Raw genomic sequence first — 17009 nt, 5'->3', positions numbered from 1 at the left:
GTACTCAGGTTAAAACCTGTGCTTAACTGGAGCAGACTAGAGATAAATTCCATGTTTTTTGATATGTTGATCATTCATTCCACAGAACCATAGAAAATCATTGTTGTACTGAGCATGGAATTAAAGACGTGCAAAATAGTTACTAGCATAAAGAGCACAGCATGGTGTGTATGCGTTGAGTAAGCGTGTATAGTGGATGCATAAAATGTACATTTCATCAGAAAAGATATCAAGATTTCACAAAGTGTGTCAAATTTGCAAAATTTGTCAACTTCACAATTTGGAAAATAAAAAAGATTGCAAAAAAAATCCCCCAAAATCAGCAAAAATGCTTGATGGAGGAGAATCCTGGAAAATTCGAGTTGCTATGATGGGAGTAAACCCGTGCATATTTTCTTGCATAAGCGCTCATTGTAATCCGTATTAAGGGATAAACAGATGATTGCATCACAAACAATAGCTTTGGTAATATTACACATCTACCCTTGTTCCCTAGTGATCTGTGCAAGGAGCATGTTGCACATTTCAAGTTGTGCTGCTCTGACCTAGGGAAAGATGCAATATGACGGTTATTCCTCATTTTGAGATGCAGAACTGGAATGTGGAGATACAACCACACCCAGTGACTATTGGACTCGGCTTTTGTGGTACTCGCCTGGTGCTGTATTACCACCGCAATACTTCACCCTGGCAATCTGGCCCTAAGTCACTCGTTTTAGATCTCTCTTCTTTTAAGCATATGACATAGTTGGCATGGTGCTCAATAAGATCTGTGTACTGCTTATGAAGAGGCCTTTATTTGGTGTGTGAAATAACATAAGATAGCGGAGTAGAGCCGAAAACTCCAGAATGTGTGTATATAATGAAGACAACTCTATATGCCCACATGGACCAGGGTAAATATGTATTATTTGAACAATTGTCCCATGGGACTCATTCAATAAGTGGAGACATTCAATCAATCAGGGGGTTTATAGCACGCTATTCACCCGTGAGGGTCGCAAGGCGCTGATGGGGTGGGGTAGAGTAGCTCCCGGTCCGCCCGAAGAGCCAGGTCTTGAGGCTCTTTCTGAAGGTGTGTAGGGTAGGGGAGCGCCTGATGTTGACTGGTAGTTTGTTCCAGGTTTTGGCCACGATGTAGGAGAAGGCTTTCCCCCGGCTCTGGATCTTTAGAAGCACGGGTGGTTGCTAGGGCAAGGTCAGCGGAGCGGAGGTGTCTTTTGGGTGCGTGGAAAGAGATTCTTTCGTTGAGGTATTTGGGTCCGATGTTATGGCGGGATTTGTAGGCGTGGGTGATTAGCTTGAATCCCAAAAATAATTGTAATTCCAACTGATTTTGTATCAAAATCAAGTTGACAAAAGCACAGGACAAGCTTTCGTTCTATCAAAAATGTATTTACCAAATTCATATAGAGCAAAGTTTGAAATAAGTGATCATAGTGCAGACATCGCCCTGCTGAGATTGGGAACATATTTAAAACATAAATTACATAATGCGCTATACAATTCCCAATGGTTTTATCCATTATTTCAAACAAATGACATCCAGGTTAGTGTGAATTCATACACATCCTTTAATGTTAAGTAACAAGTCAATCAAAAGGGAGAGTTTGTCGAATTCGATTCACTCTGATTGTAAAGGTTCCACAATGCCTCTGACTTCCATAATGATGATGGCGGCGCAGTGAGTAGCGGATGCTCTCACCTACTTGGGGATAAATATGAGAGTCATTATGATATCACGCCCTATGATACGGTGTGTGTTCGGGACATGAAGGGCTTCTCTATGAATTAAGTAAATGATTTGAAGATGCAGTAATGAATTTGTGAATTATTTTTGCCTTCCCAACGAAGGGGCTGCGATAGTTATATGACTACATCCTGATGAAAATTGTGTTGTTTCTTTTTTTTACTTGATTTTGATACATAATCAGTTGGAATTGCAATTAGATTTGGGATTCCTCTAAAGTACATATGAGGTCTCCGTTTATGAATGAGCCCTCGCTACAATTGTTAAAATACTCCAGAATGATCACTGTACTTATCAATACCATTAACATAGTAGGCCGTACAATGCCAATGCCTGAACTTATGGCTGACTGTTACACCAGAATTAAGCATATTGCACACCATACAAATTATGCAGTTTCACTCACCCTGAAGCACAGGTTTATGTAATCCTCTTACTGTTTGTCATTGTGTTGATTCTAGCAATTGCCTCTTTCATTTTTTGGTTCACTACATACAAGTGAAATAAATTTCCCCATGTGAGTGAGTCTGAATATTGAAATAAAACTCTGAAATAAGTTTGATTCCCTTGTACCTCATATGTAAATATTCCAAAGAGATAATTCTGGGATGAAAAGCATTACTCCACCTTTAAATCCACTCCTAATTCACTCATATATTCACCACTGTCTACAAAAGGCAGCATTCTGTAAGTACTAGATTAAAACTACTCCATTACATTGGTACATACCCTAGCCAGGCATTACAATGACACACGCACACCTCCTGACGTGCTACTGCTGAATCCCCGGTGTACTTTAGTAAATACTTGCACTTGTTTCCAAGATACAGTGTCATTTAATTCAGGTGTAACATTAATATTTCGGATTTGCAATTTACTCCCAAATTACACTGCCAGCTAATAAGTACAAACACATTTATCAATTACTTTACTCCATATTTAGGCCATCCTTGGTTCATTCTTGGGTTCTAAATTAAATCTTTGTGCCTGGATAACTAGATTTTCTTGGTCAGTTTGCAAACCATTGGATGTAACAACAAGTGTAGGTGATTTCTCAGTCTTCGAGCTCCACATTAAGACCATCATTTTATCCATATCTCATTACATCAAATCTCAGCTTTTGCATTTTTACCAATATATCATCAATGAAAGGATGATTACTTAACATACAAATTCAGAAATAATTTATATCAGGGGGTATTGAGTGAAAACATATTTAAAAGTGTTGGTACTAGTTTTTGGCTGAGAACATTTCAAAAGTAACACAATGCAGATGTCACATGCAGTATTTGAGATGATATAAAAGTGCACTTTTACCAATATTTGATGTCCATCTGCACAAGATTTCAAGTTCTCAAAGTGAGCTGGTGATATTGTTTCTTGTTGTTGCTCAGTACTGTTAAAAGGGCTCCATTCCAAATAAGTCTAGGAGTCTTTAGTAGTATACGGACGTGTTAGGCATACCAGCTGAAAGACAAATAGAAAACAGATTATTTTTGTATGCAGCCAAAATCAAATTCAGATTTTTATAAAAGATTTTTATATTCAAATTCAGCATTTAAGTATTATCCACAGGCCAATAATGTACAAAAACCCAGGGGCCCGATTTATTATTATTACCTCAACACAGCAACTTCAGCACACATGCGATGAATGCATTTTTTGAGAAAGAAGACATTTCCCCTCATTAACGCATGCATGTTTAGCTCCAGAACTATAGGAGTTAGCATGATCTAATTCCCAATTCCCAGTGACACCATAATAATGCCACCTTGAATCAAAACACTTTATGTGCTCAGTAAAGGACACCCTTTCCAGCGAAAAATGCCTTTTGCTCAGTGAAGTTAATGAAAAAGGTTGCTATGCATCACTTTGAGATGTTGCAATGCCAAAGTAAATGTAGGCTTAGGTCTCATCTTTACTATTATACTGAGAAACTAGTACATTCTGTTGAATTAAATTAGATGCAGTCTTAAGTTTACTTGCATCTTCCTAAGTCTCATGCAAGTGTGTGAGTGAAAAATTGTACATGTAACATGAAATTGAGCATTTCCATTGTAACATAATGTCAGTAATGTGTGTCTTAACTAGCTGAATAAAGCAAATAGAGCACCCTCTGGTAGCTTGTCACAGAGAAGTCAGGCATAAGTTAAGAGGCAAAGTGCAAAGTATTTGTGCAACACTCAATACAATACAACAATGAAAACAACATACAAAAATAATTCACACAAGGATTAGAGAATAGAGCCTAATTTATTGAGCAAAACAAGACCACAATGACAAAAATCCAACAAGTAGAACCGCAATTATGAACTTTTAAAGAATATCTTGAAATGTTCTGCTTAGCTACTTAAAGCACCAACTGGGGCTATCTGGACACGCTGTAGTGGTCAAATCTGAAAAGTCAGGCCAACAGCGATGGAGGGCGGGTCGGATTCAGGAGCCACGAAGAGGGAGGTGGAAAAAGTACATTCACGGATGAAGCATCGATGTCAAGGAGCAAGCTGAGAGGAGCCGTCGGTGACAATGCTTCAGCATCGATCCATAGGATTGCAAATAATATGTTGTTTCCTGGTCATGCATTGAGGAGATGCGTCTTTGTAGAGCTCCTGCAGATGAAGGGAATATGTCATCTTCTAGCTGCGCTGTGATGTCTTTAAAGCAACGATGCATCAGCTTCGAAGGGAATGTGTTGGTTCCGACCGGCACAAAGTCTTTGATGTGTGGGTGTCACAGAAAATAGCCAGAAAGTCCTCATCCAAGGGCCCAGGACTGTAGAGGCCCCCATCTGGCAGGGCAGGACTCACATTTTGCAGAGTCCAGAGGCTGTAGAAGGTTTGAATGACGTGTTTGATGTCCTGGAGACTTCAGAATAGGAGGTAAGCCAGAAAGCCCTTAGAGTCACTTGTTTTTAGGGATGCAGAGATGCGAATCCACTTCTTCTCAGTATCAGGCAGGGGGTGTGCAGCTCTTAGTATGGGGATAGGCACAGCCGTATTCAGGGGCAAATGTCAGCTTGGAGATGGCCCATCAGGATGTGAAGTGGCCCAACAGGAGTACTTAAGCTCTCTTTGTGTGTGGCTGCCTAGAGGGAATGAACAAAACCTAGCTGTCTCCCACCCCAGATGTGTATTCAGAGACAGGCAGAGGCACAGAATAGTTAAAGTAAGAAAATGCCACCCTTTTAAAGTGGCATTTTCAGACTTTCAACTCAAAATTCTACTTTACCATAAGTTGTGATTTTAAATTGTGAGCACAAACTTGAAATATTTTTCTTTTTCCAATTGGAAATTACATTTATAAAATGTAATAAGGTGATCCCAATGTTAACCTATGGGAGAGATAGGTCTTGCAGTAATGAACAATGAATTTAACAGTTTTCCCCTACCTGGACATGTAAAACTTAACCGTACATGTCCAGCATTTTAAATACACTGCACTCTCCACTTGGGATTGTCCATAGCCTACCTTACGGCTGACTTATATGTATTAAAAAGGAAGATTTGGGCCAGGGAATAGGGTTAACTTGCCTTGTCGACACAGCAGTTTAAAAGTGCACACACATGGTCTGCAATGACACGCGTGAGAAATGTTTAAAGGGTTACTTAAGTGGGTAGCACAATCAGTGCCTCGGGCCCACCAGTACCATTTAATTTACAGGACCTGGGTATCTGTAGTGTACTTTACTAGGGACTTAAAAGTAAATTAAATAAATCAACTGTGGATAAGCCAATGTTTCCACATTTTATGGAGAGAGCACAAGCAGTTAAGCACTGGTTAGTAGCGAAAAAGACAATAAAAAGAGGTAGGAAATAGAGGAGGGGGAAGGCAAAGAGTTTGGGGTGACCCTGCAAAAAGAACCATTTCCAACATGACACCCACCCAGCCTACAGACAAGGTAGAATGACCAATACTTTGGTGGTTGTCCCTGCTTAAGGTGATAGACCATGGACAAAGGCCCACTACTGCAGAGGCGCTTGTCAGTTCTACGCCTCACTCAACTCAGATGGATCCCTCTGTCTATTCTCTCCTGAGCCACTGTACTGACACATGGAGAACCCTTAACCTCATCTGTGGATCCCATCTGTCAGGCACCTAACCATACTTTGCTCACATATGCATCCCTGTAGACAGACAGTCTCACCATGGCCAACAAAGTTATGCAGCCCATTCCACCCCTTGGGTCTTACTTCTGTCCCCCACCCAGGGAAAACTCTGCCCACAAGGACAACAACCAACAGAGGCCACTGACAGCTGTCAGTGTCCACAACCAGACGCCAGGACATCCCAGTGCCTCTGACCTCTATTGATTCTCAGAGTGGGGGGCAGTATCCCCAGGTGTCTGGCACCCTTTTTCTTCTCCATTTCCCATCATTTAAGAGGAGGTATCCTGAGACTGGTCACTCAGCCCTGATTCTGCACCCTAAGACTGAACAGGAGACAGGGGTGGACTCTCCCTGCACCTCCATCTGTGGTTGAGTATGCCCCGCTTGGGAGGAGTACCCTCAAAAACTGTTCCCCTGACACCGGGAGCAACTCATTCCCCAAAATGCAGTCTACGGGCATCTAGGGACTAACTATGATCCTTCCCAGGGTCACCTTCCTACCCCACTCCAGAGATACCAGGGCCATACAATGGAAGAATTCCAGCCCATGGGCTGGAGTTTCCCTGGCTCGTGTACTGCTCTGGGTAAACTCGCCTTTCCACTACCATGGTATGGCTGACCCCGGTGTCCCTCAGAGCAGTGACTGGGACCTCATTTACTTCTACCTGGTGTAAGTGACGACTCCCACAATCAGGGATCACCAACTCACCCTGTGAGTCCACCTCCCAGCTAAGAAAGATCATGGCATGATCGATGACCTGCCCCTAGGGACCACCTACCCCTAAGGCCACATTGACCAGCCCTGTAGTGGTACCGCCAGTGGCTGGTTTCTTAGGAGAGACAGAGTCTCCCTGCTTCAGTCCTAGCTGGTGATAATCAAAGCATCAGGGTTGGAAATGAGGGGCCCTGGGCCACCACCCACAAGAGCCTCCTCCTTGTATCTCAGAAGGGCCATGGGAACTCTATCCATCCCCCTTTCCCTAGGACCTATCTGTGACTCCATTGAGCTTCCCCTCACTTTGCTGGGGGAAGCCTAAACCACCCTTCTTGGGGTTACTCCCAGGTACCTTCTTTTAGACCCTGATGCTGATCCAGTGGTCTGCCTCCTAAGCAAGCTTCCTGTACTCAGAGAGCCTACTGTCAACAAGGTGCTGGTGCAGATCTGGAAAACCAAACTGAACATGTGCTCTCTAACAATCAAGTTATACAGCCTCTGGTAATCATTTACCTCACTGCCTTTCATATAACCCCTGAGTGCCTTTTAAAAGGACCCAACACAATTCACCCAGGTCTGTTGGGAAAGTTTCAGACTGACTCTGAATTTCTGCCTGTACTTTTCTGGGGTCAGCAGACTTATAAGTAAATTAAATAGGCCAATTGTGGATAAGCTATTGTTACCACATTTTAAGGAGAGAGCACAGCAATTTAGCACTGGTTAGCAGTCCTAAAGCCAACAAAAAAAGGTAATAGAAAAGAGATGGAGGAAGGCAAGATATCTTAGGTGACCCTGCAAAATGGCCATTTCCAACAGAAACTTCGATGTATTTTGAAAGAAAAGTTTGAAAATCTGGCATATGTCTTGTTTACTAAATTGACCAAGTCAGCTAATCAGTGTGAGGCTGGTCACACACAACTATAGAAACCTTATAACGTAGAAATATACAATAAAAAGATATGGTTGCAGTATGTTGCCATTGTGAAAAGGGTGATATATGCAGCCAAAAGGCAAGCACCATAAAAAAAAGGCATTTTGAATGCAGCTGCTTTCCAAATTTCCAGAATGCGCTGCGCCAGTCTATTTTTCAAGTGAGCATAATGAACCCACGAAAACCCACATATATCTGGTACACCCAAGCTCAGGAGTCCCAGAGGAAAACATTGGGGTTTTAAGTCTTGATTTGTTCCTGCATGGGGAGACTGGAAAGAGTTACCATATATAAGCAAAAATCACTAAAAAAACTGACGAACATTATGTTCAGCAGAATCTCGCTGCTATCTAATTAGGGTGCGGGAAATCTGCCCACCAGTGATACAATCTTTACAATGTTTAGATGTTAAAAAATGTGGTTGTGGTATGTTTCTATAAGGCCAATGGGTTATATATGTGACCAAAAGAAAGGCACCCGGAACCAAGATTTCTTTTGCAGCTGCTTTTCAAATTTACAAAATACTCTACACCCAGTTCATTGATTATAGGCAACCTAAACCCATAGAAGATCCATATATGTCTGGTACCCCCATGCTCAGGAGACACAGAAGTATAATATTAAGGTGCATTCCTATATTTCCCTATGGGGGCATGCATTGCAGCCATAAACCAGCCATAATGCATGCTCACATAGTCAAATGTGTTGTGTGGTTCGTCCCTACACCCTGTGGCAGGCACCTCAGGGTGCCTGCCACAAGGTGCAGGGATCAACAGGGTGGCATCATAGGTGCACCCTCGGCTTCTAACTGGAGGCTGTGCACCAAAGGAGGCCCTGCAGTGGGCCCCCAAACACGCTTTCCGACATGGTATCCATATCGGGCAGACCAGCACGGAAGCCATGTAGGAAACCGTGATCGTAATCTCAAGGGAGGAAAGCGCCTCCCTTGAGATTACAAGCCAGATTCCGAGCCCATCGAAGCCAGTCGGTATGACTGTCCGGTTTACTTTCGGACCTCCGATATCTTAATTAGGCGGTCGGAAAGTAAACTGACCGGCCCATTACGATGTGCCTCTAAAAGTTCCGACAGTATCGTAATCGGCCCCTAAGAGTCAAGTTATGGCATTTAAATGTTTTTCTGTGAGGGGGCTGGGTGGCACTTTCAACATTTTAGAAAATAAACAGCTAAAAAGCTGACAAATGTCATGTTCAAAGTTTGCTACTGGTGGCCCATTCAGGGAACGAGTGGTTGGACTTGCACCAACATATTCCTAATGTCTTTTAAAATTAGAAAATATACACTTTTTGAACTTTCATACAGTCCCTTATCAGTCAACAGTGCACAACAAGCAGTGATTAAGCTCCATACCACGATCTGCTCTACTATTGCATATTTACGCACATTTCCTAAAAACAAACAATACTTACATAGGGGCATATTATCAACGGCCAGCGATAATCATCGCTGGCCGTTCATAGCAATAGAAAAATTATCGCCAGCTAATTATCGCCATGATAACGCTATATTTACAATGCATAGCGCTAAGGTGATTATATTTCAGCGATAGCGGTGTTTTCAATGGAACATCGCTGGTTTTCCATCGATGTTCCATTGAAAACAGCGATAACATTGCTGATAGGACCCTGTGGTCCTATCAGCATAATCCATATCCCATTAAAAGTATGCCTTAGTCAGGAATTTAACAGGTGTTAAATTCCTGAGTTAAGGCTGAGGTAGCGCGATTTTTTTTTATCGCTGCACCTCCTTGTTAATATCGCAAAGCTGCCTTCATGATATTAACATGTGTTGTTTTCACAGCCACGCCTTCTTTGCATCTCATTAGCGATGCGAGGCGAGGCTGTGAAAAAACGGGCTCTACATCAAGGAAACACGCGCTAGCGTGTCCTTGATGATATTGCGATATAATTGTCGCCGCTTTTCGCCCAAAAACGGATGCTAAAGCGGCGATAATTATATCGCCAGCCCTGGCTAATATGCCCCCTGGTATTGCCAGCTTCCAGACATTCAGTGCAACATATCATTTGTTAGCATTCTGGGATTTATGTTTGCGCATTTAAGAAAGGAAACAAAATATTGAGGAAGTATGTTAAAAAAATAAAAACATCTTCACATTTTTCTTGTGTCTTCAGAGTGCAATGAGATATTGATGTACCAATAGACACCCTTAGATATGCCCAAAAACTAATAGTTTGTATGGGCGCATAAAGAAAACAAAGAGGTTTGTTAAGTCAGGAGCGGTGCAGGCTGACACAGATTCAAAGCGAAGAGGAAACAAGTCCAACTAATTTAATGAAGTGTGCTACAATAAAAAGATAGCGGTAGCATGGAAGAGAAGAGCGATGGATGGAGCATCCTGCGCAGACTTGCTATAGCCTGGTTTTGCAATGTCTAACATCATTCATTCACTGTAGAGCCCTAAGGATTTAACAGGGGACAAGGACGATGACAAGCACGCCAGGGCATAAATCAGGCATTTTTGTGCCTGAAAACTGATTTTATATATTCATTTTAAACGTAGAACAAAATAAAAAATGTAAAGCACTATTCATTTAATTTACATTTAGGGGCTCCTTATGATGATGTCGGGTGGAAAGCCTCTTTCCAACAGTAGGAATCTCGGTAGGTTTACATTCTGACTGCTCGATTACGAGGTTCGCGGTCAGAATGTAAACCGCGCAGTTATTCTGAATCGGTTCGGAGTGACCCGCGGAGTATTTGTGTCAGTCAGAACTGCATCGAAAACCCCTATGGACATCGTTTCCGCCCTCGTGATTACGATGTCAATTTCCAATAACCCTTCCGCGTTGGCCTGTCCGACACAGAAAGGCTGTCGAAAAACGACTTTAGGGGCTCCCTGGCAGGCCTCCTCACCCCGCGGCCTATGGTTGGTGGCCTAGGGTTAACTAAGGGACCCCCGTGTAAAAGCCTGCTCTGTATAGCAGGCACCAGGGGGTGCCTGCGACAGGGTGCAGGGTGTTACGCAAACAGCCCATTTCCCCATTGGAGTTTGTGTTATGGTCAGTAGCGCTAGGATAATTATCGCCGGGTAACGTGGAATTTTATCACTTATCTCAAAAGCGATAAAATTCCAAGCGCTAACTGCCAAATGTGAGATTATCGCTGGAAATTCAGCGATAATCTCACAAAGTTTGGCGATAGCTTGCTGATAGGGCAAGGCATACTTAGCCATGATATCCACCTTACATAGGATATCATGGCTAAATCAGTCTTGAAGCAGGCGCAAGGAAAGTAGCGATAACAGAGGTTATCGCTACTTTGTTTGTCGCTCTGCAGGTTAGCGTGCCCATTGATAATTGGAGAAATGTCGCTTAGCGACATTTCTCCAGTTATGTCAGGGCAGGAACGCCCACTTTGCATCTCATTAGCGATGCAAAGATGGATGTTGGGGGAAAGGGCGATAATGCAAGAATTCACGCGATAGCGTGACCTTGCTGATTAGGCGATAAAATTATTGCCGCTTTTCGGCTGATACCGGCCGCAAAAGTGGCGATAATTTTTTATCGCCGCCTTGATGATATGCCACAATGTGACTCCGATCCAAACAGTGTTTGGTCACATCTTAAGCCTACTGTTGAAACCGCAGATGGCAAGTCGGTCGGTCCCGATTCCAAGTCGGTGTCGGGCAGAGGCTTTCCGCCTGCCATCGTAATGAGCACCTAAATAATTAATTTAAATATTACATTAAATTAAAATTCTTTTTCTATAGATGTATTTAAAAAATATCAATCTAAAGTATTTAATATGTATTAAAAGTTATCCTGTTATATATAAAACTGATAAAATTAATTTAACTATTTAAAAAAGAAAGTTAGATTTATTTTAAAATAAAGGATTTCTATTGTTAAATAACATAGAATAATATATCTCTGCAGTGGGAGTGGAGATTGCGATACATAAAGGTAAGTGAGACGGAGACCTCCAAATGTAGGAGTGAATAGAATTTTGTGGTACGAGTAGTTCTTTTCTAGTACTACTGAACGTACAACAAAATTAAGTTTGAGAATATGCCCCATAGTATCCAGTAAATTTAAAGGGTCTCTGCAGTTTAAAACTTAATCCAACAACAGCAAAATCACTAGTCAATAAAACTATCTTGTACTAAATTGACAAATATTTCCAGCTTTGATAGCATACAAATATGTTAAAGAAACTTTGCTAGGTAGAATAGAGTGGTCTTCCTGCATGTGTGTATTGGTGCCTGAGCTGCCGTATACTAGGACACAATTGCTGTTTCTCTCTGACAAGATACAATGCTGTAACCAGGGTCTAAGCAACGCTCAAGGTCACTTATTGTTCTGCAGTAGAAATGTTAGAGTATGTTCCTTGCATATATCCTTCACAATTTACTGATAGTGGTCTGTTTGGTTTCACCTTGCTTTATTAACCTCACTTCTCAGGAATGCACTTCATGTTCGCTTTGTTCTGTGTTGTCATGCCAACCTTTCTCTAGACAAATTGTGTGTTTTCTCACATTGATCTAGTTTGCATAAATGATTGAGGTATTTTCTCATTGGGGAAATCAGAGCCCTTGTCATCTTCATCTTACTACTTAAAATCCATTATAAAGAAGACTTCAGGTTTTGTGTGAAACAAACCACAGTTTATGAAGCCTCTATTGTCTGTGTTGTTTTGTTATTTATTTATGCTTGGCTGAAAACATATCTCATACATTGACCTACAAAATTGCAATATGAAAAAGCTGCAAACCATCTCAAACAGAGCAGAAAATCTCATCTTCCACCTGAAGAAGGGAACCATTGCCCAAGAGCCTTGGTAGTTATCAGCTGTGTGCAAACATGGATTTGGTAACAACAATTTTCTACACTCAAACTGTGGTACATTCTGTAAAACTGACCAGTTTTCCTCCACTTTAAGAAAGCAAACTTTTTGGAAAAGTAATATTTTATTGAACAAATTTTACTTTTTCTCATGCATGATGCTTCTTCAAGAACAATGATTTGAAGCCTTATTCTGTTCTCAATTAAAAACTTTGAAGAAACACCATGAGTGTAGGGCATTCGTTCTCTCACATGGTGTCCACAGATGTTTAAACTTTTAGGACACTAGACTTACTGGAAAATGTGCTCTGTGGCTTCAGGACTGTTATTTCAGCACTTCACTGCTATGAGCATAGCTACATCAGACACGTCAAAAGAAATCATATGAATAAAAGCCTACTGTTGGACTTGGCCCTGTCTGTAGGGTGATCCCCAAACTTTTTGCCTTTACCCTCCTGTTTTCTGAATGTTGGCTTTTAGGACTCTGCACACTTTACTACCGCTAACCAGCACTTAAGTGTTTGTGCTCTCTCCCTTAAAGCATGGTACAGTTGGCTTACACCCAATTGGCACCTTTAATTTACTTGTAAGTCCCTAGTAAAGAGGTGCTGACCATACCCAGGGCCTGTAAATTAAACGCTACTGGTGGACCTGCAGCACTTATTGTCCTGCCCATTTAAGTAGCTCTTTTAAACATGTTTCATGCCTGCCATTACAGTCTGTGTGCAATTTTAACCTGGTAATTTGACCACGCAAAATATACTTTTTATTAGGCATAAATCTTACTTTTTAATACATATAAGTCACCCCCAGGGAAGGCCTTAAACAGCCCATAGGGCAGGGTGCAATGTATTACAAATTTAGAACATGCACCTTTAAGCTTTTGCCCATCCTGGTAGTGAAAAACTCATGGTTTTGCTTTTCACTACATTCCAAAGGATAACATTGAGTTACCTTATTACATTTACTAAGTGATAACTTTTGTTAGGGAACAGATACATCTTTATTGTCGCAGGAATTATACATGAAAACCCTCTACAAGGTGAAAGTCAGATTTTGAGTCACATTTATAAAAACGCCACGGTTAGGAAGCTGCCATTTCGTTATCCTAACCCTTTGGTGCCTGCATCCTATATCCTGAGTCACATGACTAGGTGTAGTTGGTCGTTGTGTATTCCTCCCAGTCAGTATCACTAAGAGGGACATGGTGTTAGCAGCCTGGGCCGTCCTGACCTGATGAGATGGGCGAAGCTGTCACCTACCACATTTGCACTATGTCAGGAGCGGCCTCAGCACACACACACAAAGAAATAGGGTCTAGCGCGACCAGATAACGGTTAGTGTTGCTTTGTTCTTTTGGGTGGTATACTAACCTAAATCTGTGAAGTTGTAAATCTCCGGTTCTGCTTGACTTTTTAGTTTTTTTGGTCTCATTTTATTTATTAAAATGTACTCTATATTTCTAGATAGTTTGGGATTTTTCTTGTGTAGTGTTTTCACTTTATTACTGTGCAAAGTGCTACATATATACTTTGGGCCTCATTTATGAAAAGTGATGCATCGCTGAGTGAAAACAGCGATGCATCACTTTTCATTGCGCCCTCCTTGCGACATGCTGGATGCGTCATATTTATAATATGACGCATCATGTCGCAAGGAGTTACAGATACGTCAGTATTTCTGACATATCTGTAGGCGCAAAAATGACGCATTGCTGGAGTGTGTCACAAAATTGACGCAACTTCAGCAATGAGTCATTTAACATGGGCAAGTCCCATTTCAATGTGCCTGCGTCAGTCTTACGCCTGCTGTGAGGCAGGCGTAAGATATTGACGCATTTAAGTCCTAGTAGTGGCGCAGTGAAATCTCATAGATTTCACTGCGTCACTTCTACGAGGCTTACTTACGTCAGAACGCCCACCCTGCATACATTATACCTGGCGCAGGTATAATGTGGCGCAGGGGTTTACAAAGTGACGCATCTACATAGGTGCGTCACTTTTTAATATGATGCAACATGGCGCATTTTTTACGCAGCTGGTGCGTCACAAAAAGTGATGTACCAGCAGCGCAAGAGTGACGCGAGGGCTCATAAATAAGCCCCCTGGCCTCCAAGTTAAGACTGACTGCTTTTGTGCCAAGCTACCAGTGGGTTACGCACACATTAATTTAATGACTTATGCGGTTTACCTTGACAAGGATTGTTGCTCGGTACAAAGAACAAGTGTCCCTAGTGGACATAGTATATTAAGACAAACATTTTAACATCACCCATAGAATTATTTCAAAAACTATTTATAGATAAATTCAGTACATTTATTCACATGGAACATGAATTCTCATGTCCACCAAGAATACAATAAGAGTACATATTCACAAAATTTGCAGAAATCGAAGGAGGTGCCCCACTGGGAAAGGAAAAAGGTAAGTGTAGCATTGTGCGAATGTGCAGGTAAGTGGGAGAGGGAGGGCAGTGAGCAATTTATACATCTTAATCATATCGAGTGCCAATCTGGCCTAAGGTACATGGCCAAACTAGTTACATAAACCATAGTATGGGGACACATGAAGAGCATATCACTGTTGTCCACAATGGTGAGTGCAATGTAAAGCCGTCGACGTTTCGACCCTGGTGGATAAATGTAGATAGTTGGAGATCTTACAGTCGGGTCTTCATCAGGACAAATTGTGGGACACCCTGAAACCACCAGGGATATGTGGTGGTAAATAGATAGAAGATGGGCCCTCAGGCTCAGATGTCATGAAAGGACGTTGAGTTGTGGTTGTTGAAGAAGTATGTTAATTATCCTGGGCTTGAGTGAATCAAAATCCAAAATTTCTGAAAGGAACATCTCGCTGTGACGAAAAAGAATTTTCGCTCTGGCTTGAGAAGGACTAACAACACCCTCAACCAACAACCCAACTTCTCACACCTGTTGACTGTGATCCAAGCCTTGATTTTTTTCAAGGCTGGATTACTGCAACATTCTCTATGTTTGCATCTCTAAGAAATTACTGGCCAAATTTCAACGAACCCAAAAAGTAGCAGTCCAATGTTTGTTCTTCCTACTTACGTGCATGTCTCTATCACAGACTCATACTACATTGGCTTACCAATGAGAATAGAATTGCATTCTAAACTCTCTGTCCTACTCAGCGTGCGGTTAGGATATCTGGTCCTTATCTTTTCCAGGGTAAGTTTCGAAGATATCTGTCCAATCGTCTACTTTGCTCAGCTTTGGACAGCAATCTAGTTGGTCTCCTTCTTTAGGAGAGAGACAGGTGGGCCATGCATTTCACCATCTGGCTGCTAAGAGATGGAATACTCTCCCTCGCTCTCTCAAGGCTACACTAACCATCTACAGTACAGGAAATCTAGAAAACATTTCTGTAGGTTTGAACAAAAAGTAAATAAAGAACAAAGCAGGTAATAATAGTCTGAGTGGAAATATTTCATGTAAGTGGGGTTGCAGTAGATAAGTAGAACTGATATTGTAAGTTGCAATTCAAAGTCATGAAAAGGTCTTTGGTGTCTTTTAGTTAGTTTATTAATTGGCTGGAAGTCAAGAAGTTAACTTTAAAAATAGCCACTACCTTGTCTTCTGTTTTATTAAATTGACTATTTTGAACGAAAATATAATAAACACCCCGGAACCATGGTTTTAACATTGGGCACAGAAACCTCTCTCAGCCAGGTTTAACATACTAATAGGAAAACAAATGATTTGTAACTCTCAAGACATTAATTTCGAAACAATATATGGTCAGTAAGTGCATAGTTAAATACGCCATTTTACCAGCATTGATAAATGCCAGATAAGTAGATGTTTCTGATAGAAACTGCGGGAAGAGAAAATGGGGTGATGGCATTATCCTGTATAGTAAATAAGATGTACACCGAAAGACTAAAGTTAAATGTGTTCGAAGCTTTATGTTACTGTGAAGAGTAAGGGCCTGATTTAGATGTTGGGGTGTGGGTAACTATGTTACAATGGTGACAAATATCCTGGCCGCCAAAATATAAATTCCATGATAGCCTATGGGATTTATATTTCGGCAGCCAGGATATCCATCACCGTTGTGATGGAGTAACCCGTCCGCCAACATATAAATCAGGCCTTAAGTTAAATGATGACTAACTCCTTGGGAGAACAGCGTTTACAACGCTGTTAAAACAATGTGATGCTATTACAACATGGTCAGTAAAACAACCACGTTGTTACTACGCAATACCTTTACATCGCAAGTCATTACAATGACTTGCTATAGGGGGTGCAAGGTATTGGATATAAAATCCAACACCTTCCCTGATGTTGCGTAAACTGGAGTCGGAATAGTAAATAATACAATCCTAAATCCAGCACCCCCCCTACAGCAAGTCATTGTAATGTCTCAAGGCACTGGGGGAGTGGGTGTGCTGCTACTGCTCGAAAAGCCAGGTCTTGAGGTGTCTCCTGAAGGTCAGCAGGTCCTGGGTTTGCCTCGGGTGGTTTGGGGAGGGTGTTCCATGTCTTTGCGGCGAGGTGGGAGAATGATCTGCCGCCGGCGGACGATCTGTGGATGCGTGGAACGGTGGTGATGGCGAGGTCAGCGTAGTGAAGCTAGCGGTTCGGGGTGTAGAAGGTGAGTCGTTTGTTGAGGTATGCTGGTCCGGCGTTGTGGAGTGCTTTATGAGCATGGGTGAGG

The 17009-nt window shown here is 41.8% G+C and overlaps 1 protein-coding gene across 1 annotated transcript in view; it reads right to left on the bottom strand.

The window, feature by feature from the left end:
* Positions 1-3193, bottom strand: part of LRRC4C (leucine rich repeat containing 4C) — a 1197586-nt gene extending 1194393 nt beyond the window's left edge. Inside the window, exon 1 of the mRNA XM_085643468.1 lies at positions 3068-3193. The gene's annotated coding sequence lies outside the window, so the exon portion shown is untranslated. The remainder of the gene's footprint in view (positions 1-3067) is intronic.
* Between the last annotated feature and the right edge of the window lie 13816 nt (positions 3194-17009).

The sequence above is a fragment of the Triturus cristatus genome, chromosome 3_1, assembly GCF_964204655.1.
Source record: "Triturus cristatus chromosome 3_1, aTriCri1.1, whole genome shotgun sequence".
Taxonomy (NCBI): domain Eukaryota; kingdom Metazoa; phylum Chordata; class Amphibia; order Caudata; family Salamandridae; genus Triturus; species Triturus cristatus.
This window is presented reverse-complemented; position numbering and strand designations above follow the sequence as displayed.